This window comes from Palaemon carinicauda, chromosome 1 (assembly GCF_036898095.1).
Source record: "Palaemon carinicauda isolate YSFRI2023 chromosome 1, ASM3689809v2, whole genome shotgun sequence".
NCBI lineage: Eukaryota > Metazoa > Arthropoda > Malacostraca > Decapoda > Palaemonidae > Palaemon > Palaemon carinicauda.
The window spans coordinates 58,403,788-58,428,787 of record NC_090725.1 but is presented as its reverse complement, the minus strand read 5'-3'; positions in this window follow the sequence as shown (position 1 = coordinate 58,428,787).

Here is a 25,000-nt window from a genome sequence, read left to right as displayed (position 1 = left end):
AGGTGCAGATGATTCAGCAGATAGACCTTAGGCTCACCCAAAGCCCCATCCTTAGCTCACAAGGATGGTAAGATTGCAGCGAACGAAGGAATTTACGAGTTTGAGCGGGACTCGAACCCCAGTCGGGCAATTAGCAGTCCCTTAGGGCAACTACTATGATTCAAAGATATTCAATACCATATCGAATAGGCCTACGGAAGGACGTAAAAATCGTGTTGTTTGTCGTATGTTAACTTTTTACTTGAACCTTGGGAAACGGACGATTGAAATTACAACTATTGCTTGCTAGCATTAAAGAAGGGATAGTTTTTTAAGAAATTTAGTTGTTTGATAATATTAACTGTGGTTATAGTTTAAAGTCCGGGTCCTTTCACGCCCAGTTTAAATGGATTTTATCTTTATTGCAAATTGAACACTTTCTTTGTTATATAAAACATTATTATTATTATTATTATTATTATTATTATTATTATTATTCTCAATTTGTAAGAAGCTATCGTACTCTAAGTCCAAGTGCTTCTAAAGCCTCACGTACAACATTCAAATGTCCCTTTCGGCACGTTTTTTTTTTATAACAAATGCTCAAAACTCACAAAGAAAAAAATATGTGAAGCAAAAAAAAAAAAAAAAAAAAAAAAAAAAAACTTTGTTAATCAGTCTAAAAAAGGAGGTAAAATCATTCCTGGGTAATTTGCATTGCACTTCTGTCCGAACGTGGCATCCGCCTCTGTCTTTAAACGAAGTGACAGTGGGATTAGCTGGTTTTATAATCTCGTTTCCTTAATCGATAATACTCATCTTGTTTGACAGTTAGTACTAGATTGGAAACCTCTTTGGTTACAGTTCATTTTTCCTTTGCTTACGCATACACCAAATAGTCTGGCTTATTCTTTAGAGTTTAGACATTCTCCGCATTTCTCATATACAAGATAGCACTTAATATATCTACTGCAATATAATTGTTCAGTGGCTACTTTCCACTTGGTAAGGGTAGAAGAGACTTTAGCAATGGGAAGTAGCTCTTCTAGAAGAAGGACACTATAAAATGTAATCATTGTTCTCTAGTCTTGGGTAGTACCATTGCCTCTGTCTTACACTGTCTTGGGTTAAAGTTCTCTTGATTTATGGTTCACTCAGGCACACTGCTCTATCTTTTTCCTTATTTCCATTCCTCACTGGGCTATTTTCCCTGTTGAAACTCTTGGGCCTATAACAGTAAATATTCACTCAATAGGATACGGTAGAGATAAAGAAAGCATTTAAAGTCATTGCTCAGATCGTTAAGTTTTTCTTTGTTAACATTCAATCTAATGGTATAGTAATGCGAATTCTCGTTTTTATAAGCAAACCATATTTGCCGGGATAGATAGGGTCTTGAGATATATGGTTTAATTGAAGGAATAAATGTGTTTTTATATCAGTGAAAATTACATAATCATTTGCATTTTACATGGTCAAGAATTTTGATTCTTTTTCTTTCAAAATTTGAGTTTTTTTTTTTAAAAGCAGAATTAAACACAGTGAATACGCTCACGTGATCTGAAATCATCTTTATAAAAGAAGCATTTCCCACAATTACCATTTTATGCTTATTTCCTCACGAATCATATAGGATTTGCAATTTCATTACCTCTACCAATGAAGTTGGAAGGAGGTTATGTTTTCTCCCTTGTCTGTGTTTGTCCGTTATTCTGTTTATGTTTGTTTGTTTGTAAAGAACTTATTTGCCGCAATGCTGTGACGTAGAAGTGATTAAATTTTGAAATTCCTAGGTCAAAGGTCGAGGTCAAGGTCGAACTAAAGGTCGACCGAAGTAACCCTAACCTTAACCCGAAGTTCGCACATGGTTGTCACACACACTTCCAATACGCCTACGGTCTAAATTGATTCTCGGAAAGGCAAGCTGCCCTGGTGGAGGTCTGCACTCTCAGAGTGCTTTTCTAGTTAATTGTTTTTTTAGACGTCTTTTCATCATTCTGCTTCTAAATGTTTGCAATATTTTTAGTGCGATTCTCACCTGAATGTTTATAAAAAGCTAATTAAACTTCTCTGTCGCTCAATAACTTTAATACTTTTCTTCATATTTTTTTGTATAGACTTTCAAAGTGGAGAAGTATTCCAAGGTTGCAATGCCAACGAAGTGGGGAGAAGGTTGTTTCACCCTCTTTTTGTGTCTTTGTGTGTTTGTGTGTGTGTTTCTTATATTGATTTTGGTCATTATTTCCCTTTATGCTTATTATTTTATGAAAAAATTAATTGATTGATGCGAAGAATAAAACCTCTTTCATATTCATTCATGCCAGTACAAGCTGCGTGAAGTTTTATGCACGCCCATTAGTGTAATCAACTCTAATGCTATTTAGATTAAAACTTTAGCGGCACTATACTCGATTTCACTCATCTATCATAATGGTGGAAATATTGCAAAACATGAGATGTAGGTTTGCATGTTTTAAAGTTCCCCTAAATGCTATATAGAATAAGACTTAAGTGGCACTATATGCGATTTCGCTTTTATTTATAATGACTGGAACTATTGCAAAACATTAATAACACCCAAGGTGTAGGTTTGCAGGTTTGAAGTTCCCCAAGAGGAAATAAAACCATTATAGTAAAAAAAAAAATCACTTTATTGATAAACGTATGATTTCAGTTACGATAATGACAGTACCTGAAGTAGTAGTAGTAGTAGTAGTAGTAGAAGTAGTAGTAGTACTCTCCGGGAAATTTTCCAGAAGACTTCGTTCCGCTCAATAAAACTAGTATATGGCCCATGTGTTCTTCAGCTGTTGTTTAAACAACTATTCTTTTATAAAACACCTTAAACATGTCTCTTGTTGGCATTTTTCCTAACTTTTCTGGCCGGTATTCTTTTTATTTTAACCCAAAAGGTCATCTCTTTTTAATTGCAACCCAAAATGTTGTCTCTTTTTCTTATCATACTTCAAAATGTCAATTTTTTTTTTTTTACGCAAAAATGTCGTCTCGTTTTTATTTTACCCCAAAATTTCTTTTTTTTTAATTTACCCCAAAATGTCGTCTCATTTTTATTTTACCATAAAATGTCGTCTGTTTTCTTTATTGTACACTTAATTTCGTGTCTTTTTTTTATTCTACCCCTAAATGTCTTCTCTTTTATTTTACCTCGAAATGTCTTTTTTTTTTTTTTTTTTTTTTTTTTTTTAAAGTCGTCTCTTTTATTTCAACTTAAAAAATCGTCTCTTTTATTGTATGCCAAAATGTCCTCTTTATTTTACCACAGAATGTCGTCTCTTTTTTTTTTTATTTTACCGCAAATGTCTTTTTTTTTTATCACAAAATGTCGTCACTTTTATTTTACCGCAAAATGTCGTCTCTTTTTTTATTTCACCCCAATATGTCACCTTTTCTTTATTTTACCCCAAAATGTGTTTTTTTTTTCTATTTTACCCAAAAATTTCATCTCTTTTCTTATTCTACCTTAAAAAGTCGTCTTTTTTTCCCCAAAAATGTATCTCTTCTTCTATTATACCCCAAAATGTCCTCTTTTATTTTACCCCAAAATATCGTCTCTTTTTTTCATTTTACCCAAAAATATCATTTCTATTATTCTACCCCAAAATGTCTTGTCTTTCATTTTACTCCAAAATGTCGTCTCTTTTCTATTTCACCCCAATATGTCGTCATTTTTTTCATTTTAGCCCAAAATGTCGTCTTTTTTCTATTTTACCCAAAAATTTCATCTTTCTTATTCTACCTTAAAAAGTCGTCTTTTTTTCCCCCCCAAAATGACATCTTTTTTGTTACCCCATAATGTTATTTCTTTTTACCGCAATAATGTTTTATTTTTACCCCAAAATATCATCTCTGTTTTATTTTACCCTAAAATGTTTTCTTTTGGCTACATTTCCATCATGCTTAAATCGTTCACGTTTTGCCTGCCTTTGATAAACGACTACTCTACCTCATTGTTTGAGACTGAACATATCGATTACAAGCTTAATGGACTTTTCATCGCATTAAATTGCACTTCCCAGCGAACGCGTGAGGATTTCTTTTTCTAAATTTCACTTCCAATCCCGCTATGCGAAAGCATGTTCATTGCTTGGTTTGCTTTTCACCGAGTAATAAATCAGCAAGTTATTTTCTAAGACACAGAGGGAGACCGTAGTCTTTTTTATTCAAGCATTCATATTCTACTTTTACACTTCTTTTTTTTTTATATGCCTTCGGTTACTGTCTTTTAGCTTTTTAGCTTTTTTTTTTTTTTTTACTCACCAGGTTAATATCTTCTTTTATTCAACTTGTATTGCACCTTCCCACTCCCTCTTGTCATGGGGCTTGCAATAAAAGACTCTGAAAGGCTTAATCAGTTTTCTTTTATCATAGATAATAAGTAAAATTAATCTTACCAAGACTGACAAAAACTGAAAAAAGAGAGAGACCATTAAAAGATAGAAGGCGAAACTGGAAATTCTAAGAGACCTTCAAAATTACCTTCTGGTACATGTATCTTACCAGTCAAAGCCTGTTGTAGTGAAGCCTTGCATTGTGAGATTAAGAAAAAAAAAGTTCCCATTATAACTCTAATACGTTGTAAATAGGGATGGTTTATACTTACGAAAGTTGCAGTTGTCCATTAACTATGATCAGTATCTAAAATCCAAATAGTTCATACCCAGCAAATCCTTTTGCATCATCATGCTCAAGTACTCGTTCCCTGCTCCCTTCCATCGGCCTGTAGTAACGTCATATCGTGTACACACACATACGCTCTCTCTCTCTCTCTCTCCCTCTCTCTCTCTCTCTCTCTCTCTCTCTCTCTCTCAGACGCACGCATATTTACTGCATACGACTATAACGCTTTGCTTACCCTGATATCATACAGGAGAATCCATAATTAGCAGCTTTTACAGACCTATGAAAGAAATCGCCTGAATCTCATGTAAGTTATCCTTTATTTTTTAATACACAATATCAGTTGTAAAGAAGAATTGTTATTTGACTCCCATTCAAAATGACTTATCTATATCTGGCTAAAGACAGTTTTAACTATAAGGGTGCTCAGTAGCGAGCATGCCTTCACCGCGTCAAGCAGTCTTTTTTTTTTTCTTCTTTTTTTTTTTCTTAATTGACATGTCGTTGGGTCATAACCCACATGCTCACTAAGGTTCACTAAATTCGATTCTGTAGTTTTTACGCAATGGTGTTCACAAACAAAAAATAAACTAAAAAATATTTGCCATTTACTTAAAGTTGCTATTATTTTCAAATTACTACTGAGTACTTGTACTTTGATGTACTTTAGCCAAAATATTACAGATTCATCCTTAGGTCGTGCCCAGCATGCTACCGAGTTTGGTTAAAATCTGTATAATAATGTTTGTGTAAAGTTGCTCACAAACAAACAAACAAACTAAGGAAAACACCACATACTTGTAGCAAAATCTTCGATTTTGTCCAAGGCAATATTCAGTTGCAAGTCCCTTTTGCACATACTTATTAATCACTATTCCATTTTCCGTGAATGTTAATTGTCCCATCACATTTCAGTATTTTTCTATCTGTCAACCGAGATTAACAATAAAAGAATATATGCTTTATGCACATTCTCTCTCTCTCTCTCTCTCTCTCTCTCTCTCTCTCTCTACGCACACACACACTTATACACACGCACAAAGACACACACACACACACCCACATATATATATATATATATATATACATATATATATATACATTATATATATATATATATAAATATATATATATATATATATATATGTCTATATAAATATATATTCACACATATACATGTCCACATATGATATATATAGACATGAATGCATGTATGTATGTATATATGTATATATATATATATATATATATATGTATATCTATATATGAATGTTTATATACATATATATATATATATATATATACACATACACACAGGCGCATCTAGATTAGTTTTGACCGATCCATTCCATGTCTTATGCCACGGAATGAACCAGAGGATATATGACTTCTCATTCAATTTCATCTCGGTGCTTCACCCTTGTTGATCTTCATAATTGCCCTCCCACGTCGCCCCCGGCATGTTGGTTTTATGAATAGTCCTTTCCAGGAGTTTGTTTATCTTCTTTTTCAAATTTTTGTATCTTGCATGTCAAGCTCATTTCGAAATTCCTGCAGGAGACGTTTATGATGTCAGTGGAATTTGTAAGTTCATATTTGAATCTGGCCTTCTTATGTTTTTTTTTTTTTTTTTTTTTTAATTATAGTAAATATTAATTGTTTCATTTATTGTTTATTAAGTATCCTCCAATTGGCATCAATGATCATTGATGTTATAATGCTAGATAATTATCAAATCATTCATTCATTGGAAATTCTTGCCTCTGTTGCCTATTATAGTAATGTATAAAGCGGTATATTAGAGCAAAGAAGGTCTATTGAAGAACAAATGCCTCATATGTGTCCTTCCACTCCGGTCAATTTATGGTCTTTCATTGTCAGTCTAAGTCTATACCAAAAAAATCTCATATTAGTATCATTACAAGCACAATAATACCGTATACGCACAGGCAATTTCTCTCTCTCGATCAGAGGTACTTAAAATTGAAATTGTTCAAGGAAGTGACTCCTGAAAACTTTGTAATCAGATTAAACAGGATACAATGGAATTACTTCTGACATGATGTATAACATATGTCTGAAGGATGTTTTACTTGATGGATGATGTAAATAAATATTCTCTTGTTAAGAGGATAGGTTATAAAGGTAATTGCAGGAATTATATGGGTAAATATTTTTTCTGTATATATAGGTAAAATTAATGGCAAAATTTATTTACAGGAAATGTGACAGATGACAGAAGCATTGGCAAGGAAAATGTGGTGTGGCTTTCGACATTGAAAAGCGTTTTTAATTTTTTTTTTTTTTGTATATCTTATTAAAATCCCAATGAAGGAAATGATACAAATGCAATGCAAATGGTTTGATTGATGCAGAGTGCATGTAGTAATTAGTTTATTATTCTTCTATTCCGCCGTTATCCTTACATCAAGGGGTCGGTTGCCTAATTATCACAGTGGACGCCCTACCCACATCCATATTTCTAAAAGCATCAGGGATGGTTTATAATTGGCACAGGGTTTTAACGACCGCATGTCCTTGCAGTTATCAACCATAGTTATTGGCAGCGGGCCTATCCTTTGACTTAATAGCCCAACTGCAAGGTAGCAGTTTCCACAGATATTGACAGTGGGCCTAGCCTTTTGCTAAAAAGGCAAGACTGCAAGCTAGCATCTGTCCTTTTAGTCGCTTTTTCACGAACGTAAGACGTACTGCGGTATTATTCTTACACTCCTACCACAGGACAATAGTAATTGGTTTATTAAATTATAATTTCCTATAATTTAAGATTGAAAGATTTTACTAATATGTCTATGGAATCGTGTTACTGGTTTACTGTAAACATAGCTCCAAGCCCTGGTTGTGTTGTCCTCACTACTGTTTCAGGCCTTCTGGAATTAAGTATTTGAGATGTAAGAGAAATATATAAGTATATGAAATAAAAAGAGAGGAATAATTGATATTTATTAAGATGCAGTGAAATTGGATGTTGTAGAAAAGTGCGTGTTTGTAAACGGTAATGTACAAAGTTCTCTGTATCAAAAGCAAGGTTTAAAGAAAGAATCACAAAAAAAAAAAAAAAAAAAAAAAAAAACTAAGGAGTAAATGTTTGTAATGAAATTGGGCAATTTCTTTTATATCATTAGGGAGCCAAGAGATAGCTAATTGATATAGGGATGCTTGGAAGGGATAGAGAGTATCTATGGAATCAAAAGAAGGAACGCATGGAGGGATTGTTGATACTACTCTCTTTAAGAAAATAAAGGTAAATCGAATAAAAAAGGATAAGCTGATGAGCCAAAATTATGTTTTTTATATTTGAGAAAAAGTAATAAATGTGGAAAGGCATTTCAAGTGTTTTTAAGATATAGGCTAAGTGCAAAAAAAAAGAAAAAAAAAAAAGATTGAACCAATTGTCCTGAGGAAGTTCAGCCATAAGTATAAATTTGGAAGAAGATTGGTTAGTGGAATATGTAACAAATACAAAGGTTTTTTGAAAGAAGAAAAAAGGGAGATACAGAGAGGGTTGGGTATTTGCAACGGTAAAGGTATTCAAGAGGAATGTCCAGGTACCAAAATACTGTGTAGAAGAAGAGGATGATGAGTGGTGCAGTTTGAGTATTGAATGTCCCCGTCGAATGCCGCATTATATATATATATATATATAATATAATGTGTGTGTTATAAACATATATGTATATATATCATGTATACACGCGCACGTATATATATATATATATATATACATATATATATATATATATATATAGATAGATGTATGTATATAGAATTATGTATATACACACACAAATATATATATACATATATATATATATATATATATGCGTGTGTGTGCATGTAAAGATATATGTATGTATATATTTACATATATATATATATATATATATATGTATGTATATATGTGTATATATATATATATATATATATTTATACTGTATAATATAAATTTTACATCTGTACACTACTATCAATCTTTATATATAATATGCTAGCCGTTCACTTTTGACTCTTAACAAATAGTATCAATAATCATCATATCTTTTTTTGTAGATTATTATCGTCTTTAGTGTAATAGGAAACAAACGCTTGCGACGAAATTAATAGAATCAAAGAACCTTTTTAAAGCTACGCAGGTGCCTATGGTGGTTAGAGATTGAAATGGGGGCACACGTTAAAATTGGAAGACAGAATTCTTCTGATTTTAAAGGACGCATTTCTTGTTCTTTGAAGAACAAAGGTTTTCTATTTTGACTCATGATTTTTACCTCTTTTTTCCCCTCCTTTTTTTTTCCTCCTTTTATCCTCATTTTTTCTTCTTTTTTTTTTTAAGGCGTAACAGAGGGAGATGAGAAATAAAAATAAAAGAAAATAAAAGCGAGATCGGTCCGAGCGACGAGAAGTTAAAAACACTGACTAGACTTTTTCCATCAGGAACAGCAATATTTTTTTTTTTTTTAACTTTTTCCTCCTCTCAATTTTTTTTCCTTATATTTCTCTCGGGAGGAATTCTATTCCTTGATACAGTTTAAAATTTTCCAAGTTTTTCAATGAGGGTTTGAGAGTTTGGTTTGAATTTTTTTTTTTTTTTAAATCTTATATGGATAAGCGTTTATTATTAGAATATATTCTTTACTAGGAAACTTAAATGGTAAGCTATGAATAGACATTGTATACCTATGTAGAATTGCGATGCTAATAGTCATAATTACTTATTCATTAGATATTAAGTGATAGAATCTATTCTTTAACAAAGAAAATACTCTGTGGCAGGCAATGAATAGAAATGTATACGTGTTTAAAGGTTTAAACCCCTCTCGTGAATGGAAGAGGCTAGGAACAGTGATATTGCCCTAGCTAGCAGAACAATGCCCAGGAGACTGACAATATCTACATATGATCAGCTCCAAGCCCCATCTCCATCTACGCTAGGACCAGGGAGGGCTAGGCAATGGCTGCTGTTGGCTCAGCAGGTAGACCTAAAGGCTCCCCCAAATCCCCAATCTTAAATCGCAAGGATGGTGAGGTTGCAGACACTTAAGAAACTCTGAATGGCAGAGGAAGGGGGGCAGTGACATTGCCCTAGCTAGTAGGACTGTGCCCTAGAGACTAACCATATATACATATGATTAGTGCCTAAGCCCGATCTCCACCTAAGCTAGGACCAGTGAGGGCCAGGCTATGGCTGCTGATGACTCAACAGGTAGACCTAAAGTCTCCCCAAATCCCCAATCCTTAGCTCACAAGGATAGTGAGGTTGCAAACACTAAAGAAACTACTAAGTCTGAGCTAGACTCGAACCCCAGTCCGGCAAGTGCTAGGTAAGGACGCTTCCAATAGGCCACTATTACTATGCTAATAGTCATAATTACTTTACTCATTTGATATTTATTGCTGTACAATGATCTCATCAAACAGCAGTATTGTGAGAATAATGCTAACTGCTGTAACCCTCAAGGCTGTAACCCATCACAGAGACATATGTCCTTTAGGTTGAAGTCTTTGTCAACACAGAGAGAGAAGAAAGAGGACATTGGAATGGATTCCTCATCATTAATTATTCATCGCAGTTTGCAATCCTGAATTCATACAGCATGAAAAATATGCAGACCAGCGGCATATTTCGTTTCCTGCTAAGCTCTTGATTAATGCAAGAATGTATTATCCATTCTTAGTATTCACGGCATATCCACTTTTCAACTCTAGCACCATTGCTTTGACAGCGTTGCAAGTGTGCCTCAGCTCCTACAGAAATTGGAATTTTTTTTATGCCCGGAGTTCGAATCCACGAAGCCATATAAATTATGGTTTATATACTACGTACAGAAGAGGTTAGAGTTCTATATTGAAATCAGGTGGTGTTTTATACTGCACTCCTACGTATGATTAATCCTCCATGAAAACTGTTCTGGAAATAACTTTAGATCTGTGAAAGTACAAGTAACTTGCTAGAAACTCCGTGCTCCGTGGCTATAACTAAGATCCAGATTTACATCGATGGTTGCAATTATCTGATTAGAAATAAAGCAAATATTAATAAAGTAAAGGAAAAAATTACATTCTTTATATTTATTTAAAAAAATCAAACACAATCATACACTCACAAACACACACACACAACACACACACACACACAACACACACACAACACACACACACACACACACACATATATATATATATATATGTATATATAAATATATATATATGTATATATAATATATAGATATATATATATATATATATAAATATATATATATATATAAATATATATATATATATATATATGTATATATAAATATATAGATATATATATATATATGTATATATAAATATATAGATATAGATATATATATATATATATATATGTATATATATATATATATATATATATCTATCTATATATATATATATATATATATCTATATATATATCTATATATATATATATATCTATATATATATATATATATCTATATATATATATATATATATATATATAATAACGTGAGTGTGTGTCTGTTTATCTTTTAATATGCAAATACTCTGGTACGGACGTAGGGTTGCTCTACAATTTTTTTTTTTTTTATCTAAAATTTAGGCGATCTGTCTCTTCTTATGAATTTAAATTATTCATTTTATCCCAGTAGATCCCCGCTGGAGATGGCTATCAGTCGCCGTCATATTTACGTTCCGTTAAAATTCTACGTGTGATTTATAGCGAATTTATCTTTGAGAAACATCTAATCAGTATTTTCAATTGCGCAAAAAAAAGGGATTTTAAGAGTCTTTCAAGGTTTGTAATGGAGACTTGGCTCTCTTGTGGAAATAAATGTTTAAACTCATATTTCAAGTATTGTTTTCCTGTTTCTTCTTAAGCAATGGAGTTTCAGTAAAATTTGCTGGCCAAAAACTTTTTTTTTTTTTTTTTTTTTTTACCAAATTCTTCGTAATCCTCATCATCCCTTGTATCAAATCTTGCCAGCCTATATTTTCCACTACGTATTACCAAGTAAGCAGTTAATTTAACCATTTAGTCTTTTATTTCATTAGACTGAATACTACATTGTTTTTTATTGGAAGTTTTATTCCAGTCATGATCAAATTGGAGAACCATCTTCCCAAACAAATAGTTGTATCGGTGGTACTTCAAAAGTTCATTCTTTTTTTTTTTTTTTAAGCATCCGTTTCCAGTTCATTGCAGGATAAAAGCCTCAGACATGTCCTTATTTATTTCTGGGTTTTGGACAGTTTTCATTACCACGCTGCTGAACAGCGGATTGGTGATGGCGGGTAACTTTAGTATGATCACTCCCAAGAAATTAATCTAGTAATAATAATAATAATAATAATAATAATAATAATAATAATAACCTGTTTCAGTAAAAAACTACTAAATTCGTCCTTTAATTCCTTTGTAAAGGATGGACTCGCTATAGAGAAACGATTTCCACAGCACAAGTCTACAGTAAAGAAGGCTCATTAGTCAATCAATCAATCATTAGTGGAGAATCGTTCTATTTTTCCAGACTGTGGTACACCTGTACCACGCGAGCACTTGGGCTCCCTTAGTTTACAAAGACATTGTCCACACTATCTGGGCAGCATTTTCTCAGTGTTTCTCTACTATTTCATTCAAAACTTCTGATATATCGTTATCATCCAATCGTTTCTCTGTCTCTCATCTTTGTCAAATCACTCCCTAGTACAGTGGTAATGTGTTCGCCTAGCATTCGCATGGCAGCAGATCGATCGCAGTCCGGGACCGTGAGTTTAAGCTGTTCTCTGGGGAGGATACTGCTGTGGTTGGGCACCGCAATGGTGGATTGGGCTTGTCTGGCTGACGTTCTGGTGAGTATCTATTCTGATGAAACTGGAGCTGAAACCAGACACCAGACGCCTTCGATAATTCTTTCCATGACATTTCTGTCACGTATTTGAATATCCAATTTTCTTTGTCCCTGGAAGAGTTCATACTCGCCTATACGTAGCAATCAATCCATATAGACAGCTAATACGTCTGTCTGTCTCCTATACTGTACATTCAACATCCCCATACATTTTCCATAAAAGAGAACTAGCTTAACATTTCTCCCGTAAATTTCAATTTTGTTTTCATTGAATCTTCTTATATCCTCCAAACATTTTGCAGAGTTCCTGCTGCCTTCCTAGTTTTATCTTATCATTGATTCACCGTTTTATCTTATCTTACCATCATCCATTTTATTTGCTCCTAGATAGATACATGAACTGATTAAATAAATAAAAAACATTTGTCTTTCCACTTTTTATACTAACACTAGTGTAAGCAACCCGTCAAAAATCACGGTTAAATATTTGGATAGATTTACACACACACACACACACACACACACACACACCTCCCCCTTTCTTAACTACCAGACACTAGTTTGACACTAGCTCAATATTATATAGAGTAGATTAATTGTCCTTTCTCTGTAGCTTACAATTATCGTAATAACCTTCCATTATTCATATTCATCATCTTACGCACACGTTCAAATCCTTTATCCCATTTTTTTACTATCCCTAGGTGACACTGATTGCATACCTACTATGATATTATTTGCCATTATCTGCATTTCATATTGATATCAAATCAGTTACTCTCCAGTTGATATATTTGATCGCTAGGATAAAAGTAACATGAGAAAAGTAAAGGGATGTAGCAGGATTGGTATGTGATCAGAAAATGCCAATCAAGGTAAAATACAAGATCTAAAGCACAGTAATAAGACCAGTGTTAATGTATGGATCAGAAATTAGGGCTGTAAGACGAAAAGAGGAAGCAAAGATTGAGAGAACAGATATGAGAAATCTAAGGTGGATCATGGGAATATCACTGCTTGAAAGATTGGAAAAGGAGAAAATAAGAGGAATGGCGGGCGTAGTAAAGATTACAGAGATGATAAGAACGACACGACTGAGATGGCGTGAGCACGTGTTGAGCTTGGACGGTGAGGAAGGCTTAGGAGGAACCTGTTAGGGGGAGAAGATCAAGAGGGAGGCAAAGAATTATATAGCAAGATAAGGTGAAAGATGAAATGGAGAGAAGAGGTTTGGTGGAAGAGGACGCCTTTGATAGAAGGCATTGAAGAGGGCGAATCAGGCAACCGAGCCCTTAATGTAGGAATAACGGCAGGGAAGAAGAAGTTGCTTTCATAATGAAACCTTATGATTATTCTCTATACTGACAGCATTCACTTAACATGTATTATACTCCGAGTCACATTTATAATAATTAACTTTGTTAGAAGTTTTTCCAATGTTCCTAAATATTATGATTCATAGTCCACGGCTATTACCACTTACGCACACATAATTTTCACGTGTTTTATAACAAGCACTTGATTCACACACCCTTAGGAAACATTTCTTACAACTATTCATAATAGCACCATTATCTTCATTAAATATTTATAAATTTCCCATTTGCAGACGTGGCTCTTGAATATGATGATACTCAGACATCTTAAGTACTGTCTTTATGTCAGGATTGGAGCGGCAAACGCCAATCTTCTTCTCTTACACATATGTATGTCGTTTTTGCATGGTTGTATTTCAAATTACTGACCAGAATTTTGCTTAATTCTGGTTATAGGAAGATCGTATGTTGCCAATGTTGTTGTCGTTGCTAAATTACGTTATTCATGATAATTATCTCCAATTTGAATTGAAGCAAAATATTATTGACCTTACAAATATAAGTTTATGTACCATAAGTGCATCAAGAAGAATGATAAAAAGAAAAGAAGATTGAACGAAAGGAAATGTAGCTACTTTTTTACTTGAACAATTACTTGATTTCCTTGGCAGGAGACAGTATGATAAATCAACAACTCTGTTAACGAATCCTTTCAACATTCTGGTATGTAAAGGACCACTGGGTTCCTGGGTTACGCATGGAGCAAGATGTAATTCCTATGGTATACACGTATGCGGTCGAACCATGCTGACCGACCAGTCGTAAAGATTGAAGGTCAAAAATGTATACCTCTAAAATGCAAAAGATCGAACCGAAGGCAGCATTCCTGTGGCGCTGAATGTTAACGTATGTCATTTTCCTTTTCTTTGGAATGAAATCAGAGGGCTTTTTCTGCGTTCCCCAGCGCGTTCTGTAGGAAGTCTGGATTCGAAAATCAGGACCGGAAGGAAAAGGGTAGTTTTATAGTCAAACTTAGTATGAAAATGCTTTGTAAAGTATGATTGTGACCGCCTTTTGCCCCTACATACACATACACACTCTCTCTCTCTCTCTCTCTCTCTCATACTTCAAAAATAGTTCGTTCAAGGAAGTGAATAAGTTAAGGTCTAAAGATAGGCAAAATAATTTGGTAATAATAGTTGTCTTTCCTCACTATCCTCACCATGATATTGTTAATACTACTGTTATCATAATCTTACATTATCATCAGTATTATCATTATCATGATCATGGATACATGATCATTATTACTATAAAAGTTATATTCCATTTTTTTTTTATCTTCAATGTTTTCATTTATTCATGATTTGATAATTAAATTTTTTCTTTTAACTGACCGTTACCGTAGTCATAAAATTTACTTCTCTATGTGTTTTAAAGTTTACATTACTGTTGTTTCTTGCAGAATTACATTTACCATTTTGGCGTTTCCTTTCTATGGTATCATTTTAATATGAGCCCTCAAATTATTTTGTTATTTTCATTTTCTTAATGCCCAAGGGCATTTCTCATATATGCTGTTACCTTACAATGCAGGAACCAAATACCCTTAACAAATTATTGATTCATCATCCGAAACTCTCGTAAAATATCATTAGAAATGGAATATTAAAAGGTTTGTAGTGGTATTGGAAACGTCCCTGCCCAGCGATCTGCCGGACAGGAGATTGAGCCCTACTGAAGCTCGATAGTTTCTTGTAAAGTCTGCAACCTCCACATTCTTGTGGCCTAAGGATGAGAGGGGTTAGGAGACCCTATAGGTCTACCTCCTGAGTCATCAGTAGCATTGGCTGGTCCTCCCTGGTCCTAGCTTGGGGGGAGAGAGGCTTGCCTGCTGATCATATGTATATATGGTCAATCTCTAAGTCATTGTCCTGGTAGCTTGGGCATTGTCACTGTATCTTTCCTCTCATTCATGAACAACCTTAAAAATTGAAACCTATCGATTCATACGGCCTGTTTAATATGCATTTTCCATAATAAACCTCATGAGTTCCGAGGTTTTATTAACAAACCCAGATAGATATCTTACTTACCAGATTTGTCAAAAAAACGTATATATATATATATATATATATATATATATACACATATACATATATATATATATATATATACACATATGTACATATATATATATATATATATATATTCTCTCATTATTATTATTATTATTATTATTATTATTATTTTTATTATTATTATTACAAGCTAAGCTGTAACCCTAGCTGGAAAAGCAAGATGGCCAGTGAGCAAAGGAAACAAGGAAATAATTGAACTACAAGTGAAGTAATAAACGATCAACATAAAATATTTCAAGAACAGTAACAACATTGAATTAGATCTTTCATACATAAGCTATAAAAACTTAAAAGAAAAAAAAAAGCGTGCCCGAGTGTACCTTTAGCAGGAGAACTCTAACCCAAGACGGTAGAAGGCCATGGTACAGAGGCTATGGCACTTTGTTCTTAACAAGGGGTGCTAAATCCTTTCCACTGTCCTTTGTAAGCTATTGGTTGTGTGGAAGGGCTTAGTGAAGTTGAGAGGCGTCTGTGATGTCTTGACATCTGAAAATCTTACAATGTCTATTTTCATGTAGGAATAACATTACTATTGAAATCAAACTATTCCCTTTTAAATAAGGATAATTTGCGTTTTGGTCTATTAAAATGAGTTTTTTGTGTTGTTATGGATATTATCATTTTTGTGTGAATCACATCCACCTTCCTTAGGAATCCATCACTTTCCTCACTATATGTGCTGCTTCGAGTACCACGATCTTCTGCACAATTCCTTGGATTATTTCGGCTTCTACCTTCCCAAGATTCCTTTTCAATGACTTGGTTATGATCCCTATCGCTCTTTTAGGGTTGCGGTGGCCTGGCGGTAGCGTCCATGCCTGGTGATTGCCCGACTGGGGTTAGAGTCCCGCTCAAACTCGTTAGTTCCTTTGGTCGCTGCAATCTCACCAGCCTTGCGAGCTAGATATGGGGTGTTTGGGGGAGTATGTAGGTCTATCGGCTGTCATCAGCAGCCATTGCGTGGGCCTCCTTGGTCCTAACTTGGGTGGAGAGGGGGCTTGGACGCTGATCATATGTAATATGGTTAGTCTCGTGAATATTGTCCTGCTTGATAGGGCACTGCTACTGTCTCCTGCCTCTGCCATTTATGAGTGGCCTTTGAAATCATATTCCATAGCCTTCTCAATTCAATTCGTGAGTCCTGGATTATTATTATTATTATTATTATTATTATTATTATTATTATTATTATTATTGGATGGCACTATGAAAAAGATATCTTGAGCGATTCAGGGAAAATGTGCTATAACAAACGAAGAGAAATCTGTAACATATCTGATGAGGCCTATTCTGTCTTTCAGACAGATAAACTATGATTACTCTGAGGCTTAGGCGGTTTCCTTATGCTTTTGCAAATTCTCTCTCTCTCTCTCTCTCTCGTAGCGTATTCCATCATTATATCTTTCCTTATTCGAGTAATGTCTCTCAACGTATCTCTCCCTCTCTCTCTCTCTCTCTCTCTCTCTCTCTCTCTCTCAACGTATTCCATCAATATATCTCTTTCCTTATTCGAGTAATCTCTCTCTCTCTCTCTCTCTCTCTCTCTCTCTCTCTCTCAACGTATTTCAGCAACATACAGTATATCTCAACGTAATCGAGTAATATTTCTCTCTCGGCCTATTCGAGTAATCTCTCTCAAGGTATTCAAGTAATCTCTCTCTCTCTCTCTCTCTCTCTCTCTCTCTCAACGTATTTCAGTAATATCTGCCTTAACGTAATCGAGTAATATCTCTCAAGCCATTCGAGTAATCTCTCAACGTATTCAAATAATCTCTCTCTCTCTCTCTCTCTCTCTCTCTCTCTCTCTCGCTCTCTCTGCATATTCTAGTAATGACCCTAACGTATTCAAATCTCTCTCTCTCTCTCTCTCTCTCTCTCTCTCTCTCTCTCTCTCTCTCCAAATGGGTATTATCTATGACAATTTGGTTAGCCACATTACCCTTGAGTACGTTGTTATTACCCCCATGTGTTTTCTGTCTCCTAAAACACAATAACTGTACTTTTATAAAAGGAAAGTATGTGTAGCTGTAGTACGTATTTTTATGTTCTAATTCATTTGGATCTCTCTCTCTCTCTCTCTCTCTCTCTCTCTCTCTCTGGCTTATATATTTCTCTTATGTAAATTAAATTACGTGACATTCTAAAAAATGAGAATATACAGCATTCTGGTACAGTTAATCCATACATGAATTTGACTTTTATTCAAGGTTCTATTACATAGAATTGTAAGAAATATATTTGAGGAATATTATTACTCTGGGTGTGCATCCTTGTATGGCGTCTTATTGTTGTAATTCCCTTGCCCATTCCCTCAAAGGGGATGTGTGTTTGTAGGTTGTTTCAAGGGTAATTCCCATAAAACATAGCAGGGTTATTTTTTATTGGTTGTATATAACACGAACGTATACATTCATTCGCTCTATGGTTCGCCATATAAACAATTATTGTTTTAATTTATTTTCGTGTATTTTCATTTGTTTTTTGGCGTTATTTTTGGATCATCATTCAACTTTTATTTCTCTCCACATTGACATGGAATTGGGTTAATATGGTTTTGTTACAAAACATTTCAGTTTCCGAATCGAATGAATTTATAGTCGAGTGTGTCTTTTTTTTCGAAATTTGGCTGCGTTTCATCTGCAGTACTCGTTGGCTTTAGTTAGCGAGCCAAGGTATTGGTTGTTGCGTTTTCTCATGGATAGGATATATATTTCTTGGGAGTCTTTCTGTCTCGTGTTGTGTAAGGAAGGAAGGTTTGATAGTGGGCAGAGGAGAACTTTTTCAGGCCTGTAGCCTTGCTGGGTGGCGATTTGGAGCCCCGGCCGGCCGTACCTCCCCTTGCACAGGCTTACACAGACCAGCCCAACGCGTAGTATGTTTTTGCCGTCTCAGAACCTCTCGTCCGCGTTTCTTATTTCTTCGTTCGGGGTGAAGTCCAGGTAGGGGGTCTTGTATGGGGAGGAAAAGGGGATTTATGGGGTCTGGTTTATTGGTTAACTTTTAAATGGTGTTTGTTACTTCGGGACTTTTAAGGTTTATTTGCCAAGAGATCTTTAGAGGGCAGTACAGTCGAATTCTTTAAGGCAGTTTTGCTGTGAAAGGAAACATGGTTCGCTTAGTAGTGATCGATGAATTCGTGACGTCATTTTCATTTGCATATTTAATTACGGTTAGACCATTTCTGAAGGAAGCGAAAGCTAAAAATGTGAACAGAAGAGAGACGTCCCTTCCTCTGTTCCCATTCTCAGACCTGTGATTTTATTTCTCTCTCTTCAATCATCAAAACTTGATGGAAATAAACAATTAAACTGCGATCGGTGGGACCCAGTAGGCTTAGCTTTTCGGGAAAGTTTCGGCGCCGTTTCCTTAAGGGTTCGTCTAGACTGGTGGCCAATGGTGAAATTATACTGAGCGACTTTTCAATAATTTCCTTTATATTTCTATCAAAATATTCAATATTACCTAAAATAAATAACGCAGATTTTATATTATCTGTGGAATCTTTAATATTACGAAAGAAAACGCACTCGGAAATGGTAAGTTTTAAATACGTCCGCGAGAAATATGTGAAATGATGGCCATGCCTACATGTGCGTCGTGGCATGTGTACGCCAGTTGGAACGCTCACAAGAGGCTCTTCGGTGTACGCACCGACTTCCCTACACTCGTGTGTGTGTTTTAGATCTACGCGAACGCACGCATGCACACACACAAACACGGCCGTATTTGTCAACTGCTGTTGACTTTGGCAACAAACAAATAAAATTTGTCAGCGTTGCTGCGAAAATATAGCGAAGGTGAAACAGCAAACAAGTGCATGACTTTCTCGCGGTGCCTGGGACCCGGTGAGAGACAGATGGAGGGAGAGGATAGGGAGAGCGGTGGGTCAGGGGAGAGAGAGAGAGAGAGAGAGAGAGAGAGAGAGAGAGAAATGTGAGGATGACAAGAAACTGAGACGGGCCGAAGAGAAAGGTAGATAAAAGGAAACGAATAAAGAGGGTAAATTTTGTTTATTCTTTTTTCCTTTTTTAAAAGTAATTGTTACAAATAAAAGAAAATAATTATTAAAAACGATGATTCTGCTTTGAAAAAAAAAATAAGAAAGGGTTGATTATCTCGTATTATGAAAACTATATTTAAGGATGTATGAAAACTACATAGAGAATAAAGTCAGAACTGAAACAATTACAGTAGAAGATTGACATTTATAGAATAATGATATTTAGATAAATTGATGATATAAAGCAGACAAGAGACGCCAAATAATAAAGTCAGAAGTTTTTCATTTGCAATAAAAAAAAATTAAATCCATTTTATTGGAACCAAAAGTAATTAACCAAAAAAAGAAAAAAAACCGTAAAGAAACGCCTGTTATTATTATTATTATTATTATTATTATTATTATTATTATTATTATTATTATTAAAACGAATGAATGTGGAAATAGAATATTGAATAGAAACATGAAATTACAGAGAAGTGATTGGATTGTAATTAATTTGACATAAAAATATATAAATGTAAAAATAAATATTCGTAACTGAAACAATATCTGGAAGGAATAAGAATTTTTTTTTTATTTGAATGTCTTTTAAAAATGGAAAGTGAATGTTAAGCAGAAACAAAAGATTATGCAAGACAAGACAAGAAAATATGGTAAACTTTCCATCTTTGCTGTAAAAAAGGAAAAGCATAAGATAATACAAGACAAAAGAAGAAAATATGCTAAACTTTCCATCTCTGCTGTTAAAAAAAAAAAATGAAACAAAAACATGATACAAGACAAGAGAAGAAAATATGCTAAACTTTCCATCTTTGCGGTAAAAAATACAAAACAAAAGATAATACAAGGCAAAAGAAGAAAATATGCTAAACTTTCCATATTTGTGGTAATAAAGAGAGAAACAAAAGATAATACAAGTCGAGAGAAGAAAATATGATAAACATTCCATCTTTGCCGTAAAAAAGAAAGAAACAAAAGATAATACAAAACAAGAGAAGAAAATATGCCAAACTTTCCATCTTGGTTGTAAAGAAAAGGAAAGAAACAAAAGATAATGCAAGACAAGAGAAGAAAATATGATAAACACTCCATCTCAGCCATAAAAAATGAAAGAAGCAAAAGATAATACAAAACAAGAGAAGAAAATTTGCTAAATTATCCATCTTTCCTGTAAAAAAATGAAAGAAACAAGAGATAGCACAAGACAAGAGAAGAAAATATGCTAAACTTTCCATCTTTGCTGTAAAAAATGAAAGAAACAAAAGACAAAAATAGAAAATATGCTAAACTTTCCATCTTTGCTGTAAAAAATAAAGGAAACAAAAGACAAGAGAAGAATATATGCTAAACTTTACATCTTTGCGGTAAAAAAAAAGAAAGAAACAGAAGAGAGGAGAAGAAAATACGCTAAACTTTCCATCTTTGCTGTAAAAAAATGAAGGAAACAAGAAAACAGGAGAAGAAAATACGCTAAACTTTCCATCTTTGCTGTAAAAAAAAATGAAGGAAACAAGAAAACAGGAGAAGAAAATACGCTAAACTTTCCATCTTTGCTGTAAAAAAATGAAGGAAACAAGAAAACAGGAGAAGAAAATACGCTAAACTTTCCATCTTTGCTGTAAAAAATAAAGGAAACAAAAGACAAGAGAAGAATATATGCTAAACTTTACATCTTTGCGGTAAAAAAAAAGAAAGAAACAGAAGAGAGGAGAAGAAAATACGCTAAACTTTCCATCTTTGCTGTAAAAAAATGAAGGAAACAAGAAAACAGGAGAAGAAAATACGCTAAACTTTCCATCTTTGCTGTAAAAAAAAATGAAGGAAACAAGAAAACAGGAGAAGAAAATACGCTAAACTTTCCATCTTTGCTGTAAAAAAATGAAGGAAACAAGAAAACAGGAGAAGAAAATACGCTAAACTTTCCATCTTTGCTGTAAAAAATAAAGGAAACAAAAGACAAGAGAAGAATATATGCTAAACTTTACATCTTTGCGGTAAAAAAAAAGAAAGAAACAGAAGAGAGGAGAAGAAAATACGCTAAACTTTCCATCTTTGCTGTAAAAAAAATGAAGGAAACAAGAAAACAGGAGAAGAAAATACGCTAAACTTTCCATCTTTGCTGTAAAAAAATGAAGGAAACAAGAAAACAGGAGAAGAAAATACGCTAAACTTTCTATCTTTGCGGTAAAAGAAAAAAATGAAAGATTAAAACGGGGGAAAATGTCAGGTGATACAAAGATAAAAGTGTAGAAAAGCCGCGCGAAGTCGACGAAGGCGGCACAGACGAAGGGAGATGTCCGGCAAAGAGGTGAAGATGATAAAAGATGGCAGTAAAGATAGTCGCGACTGAAAAAGGGACCTTGACAAGACCTGGCTGAAAGGGGAGAGGGAGGGAGAAGAAAGCAGGGAGGAGGAGGGGCGGGGGAGGGAGGGGGAGAGAGAGAGAGTGAGGAGGAGGAGTTACACACTAACGACGAAGGAAGGAAAGAGGAAGAATAGATTCTGAGGAAGGGAAGGTAGCTGCGTCTGTACGGGAGCATACGAAAGATGGTGGGAGACAGTAGAGAGAGAATGATTTTTTTCTCTTTTATTAAAAAATATTCTTTTACAAATTATATTTTACATTTTCATATAGACATTATAATATCTATTGTGATATAAAACAAATTACAATTTTATTATTTTTCTAAATACGTGTTTAAGTTAGAAACATACTGATCTGTGAAAATGTATTCAATGAAACATGATGTAAAATGCACGATATAAAGAATTCAAATTAAATGTTCTTGAGATGTCATTTTTTTTTTTTTGTCATTATTAAAAGTATCGTATTTTATTTCACTGAGAAATCTTAATAACTATTTGGATTGGATAACTGAATTCGGCGCATAAGACCAGGCATTGAGGGATGGAAGACTATTATGGGTGTATGAGCTATTTCACAATTGATATAATTGTGAGGTGTTTTGTTAATATTTTTACACACACATACACACACACACGCACACACACAGGGGTGGGTGATTTCTTCTACGTCAGCTATTTCAGTTACAATAAATATATCGTGATGTATGGATTTATATCACTAACACTCGTGATATTAATCAATGTGAATATCAACCACAATGGCTTTTAATATCGAATTAATGTTGTTACTCTTCTTAAGATATTCTATTTTCCTATTTTCCTTTCCTCAATGGGCTATTTTCCCTATTGGAGCCTCTGGCCATGCAGCATCCTGCCTTTCCAACTAGGGTTGTAGCTTAGCTAGTATAAATACTGAAAAAAATTCTACCTTTGGTAATGTATATCCACTGGAAATTAATTTATGGTAACAGCTTCTGTCTGGACAAAGATTCGAACCTATCCCTCTTAGCCGAAACCATGCCTGCGGTGACTCTACCAATCGAGCGATTAAGAGAGATTGTAGTCCCCGCAGGCATGGTTTCGGCTAAGAGGGATAGGTTTGAATCTTTGCCCAGACAGCTGTTACCATAAACTAATTTCCAGCGGATGTACATTCCCAAGAGTTGGAATTCGATATTAAATGTAATTGTGGTTAGTATTTAAATGTTATAATGTATATCTAATATTATAAAATGTAAGACTTGTAAAAACTATATTTCTTAATAAAATGAAATAAAAGTTATAATTTTAAGAATGTATCAAATAAGACTATATTGTACCTAAAAGTTTCCATTTAAAGATCATCGAACTACTATACGTTTTATATAATTTACAAAACTTTTTTTTCTTTTTCTTTTGCGATGTAAATTGATACCGGTTGTGACCAATAATCCCGTTTTAAAACTAACAACTAAATTCAGTGGCCACTCAAAATTAGTTCTAAAATATCTCGAGGATAATAATCCATAAATTTCAATTAGTAAATAAAAAACAATAAAGATTCACTTCTGAAATAACCAAACCTTTCAGTCACACATCAACGCTTGAATTTTAGATCCATCTCAAGTGGCCGAAAGGCGTCTCAAGCATACAACAGCTCACAACAGCCACAGACAGTCCCCACAGGGCTCTGTCTCTCCTCCCTGAGAGAGGCAGCCTTTGTGGCGCAGGTCCCTTTTAACCTTTCCTTGGGGTTTGCTGCTGCCTTACGTTACCCTGGCCACCGACAACCTGATCTTTGTTTCAGTTGCCGCAGCATCGTCGGCATCTTACAGTATTATTATTATTATTATACCTCCGCCAACGATGTTGGGAGGAGGTTATGTTTTCACCCGATGTGTGTCCGTTTGTCTGTATGTTTGTTTGTGTGTTTGTGAATAACTTCCTGGCCACAATTATACTCATAGAGTGGGGAAACTTTCAGGATTAATTCTTATGTTGAGACGTGGAAGTGATTCAGTTTTGAAAGTCCTAGAACAAAGGTCAAGGTCGAGGAAAAGGCCGACCGAATTAACCCTAACCTTGAGAAATATGCTGTCGTGGTGGAGGCCTGCACTCTGATTGCTTTTGTAGGTTATATTATTATTATTATTATTATTATTATTATCATTATTATTATTATTATTATTATCTAAGCTACAACTCTAGTTGAGAAAGCAGGATGCTATAAGCCCAAGCGCTCCAACAGGGTAAAATAGCTCAATGAGGAAAGGAAATAAAGAAAAGAATAAACTGTATGAGAAATAACGAACAATTGAAGTGAAATATTTTATGAACAGTAACATTAAAACAGATCCTTCATATATAAACTATAGAGACTTATGTCAGCCTGTTCATCATAAATACATTTGCTACAAGTTTGAACTTTTGAACTTCTATTTAAAGTCTTATTGCTGTGATGTCTAGGCATATCTATCTAAATATTTAGCTGTCATTTTTGACGGGTTGCGTACACTAGTACTTGCATAAAGAAATAGAAAAAAAATCTAAATTATTTCTTTGTTATTTAGAAATGAATAAAATTATTTAAAAAGCGAAAACTTATATAACTGATTATTATCTGTAAGAAGGGAACAATGTTAGGAATGTAATAAAACTAATAAATCATTTGCTAACCATGTTAAGGAATAATTTGGAAAGTTAATTTATT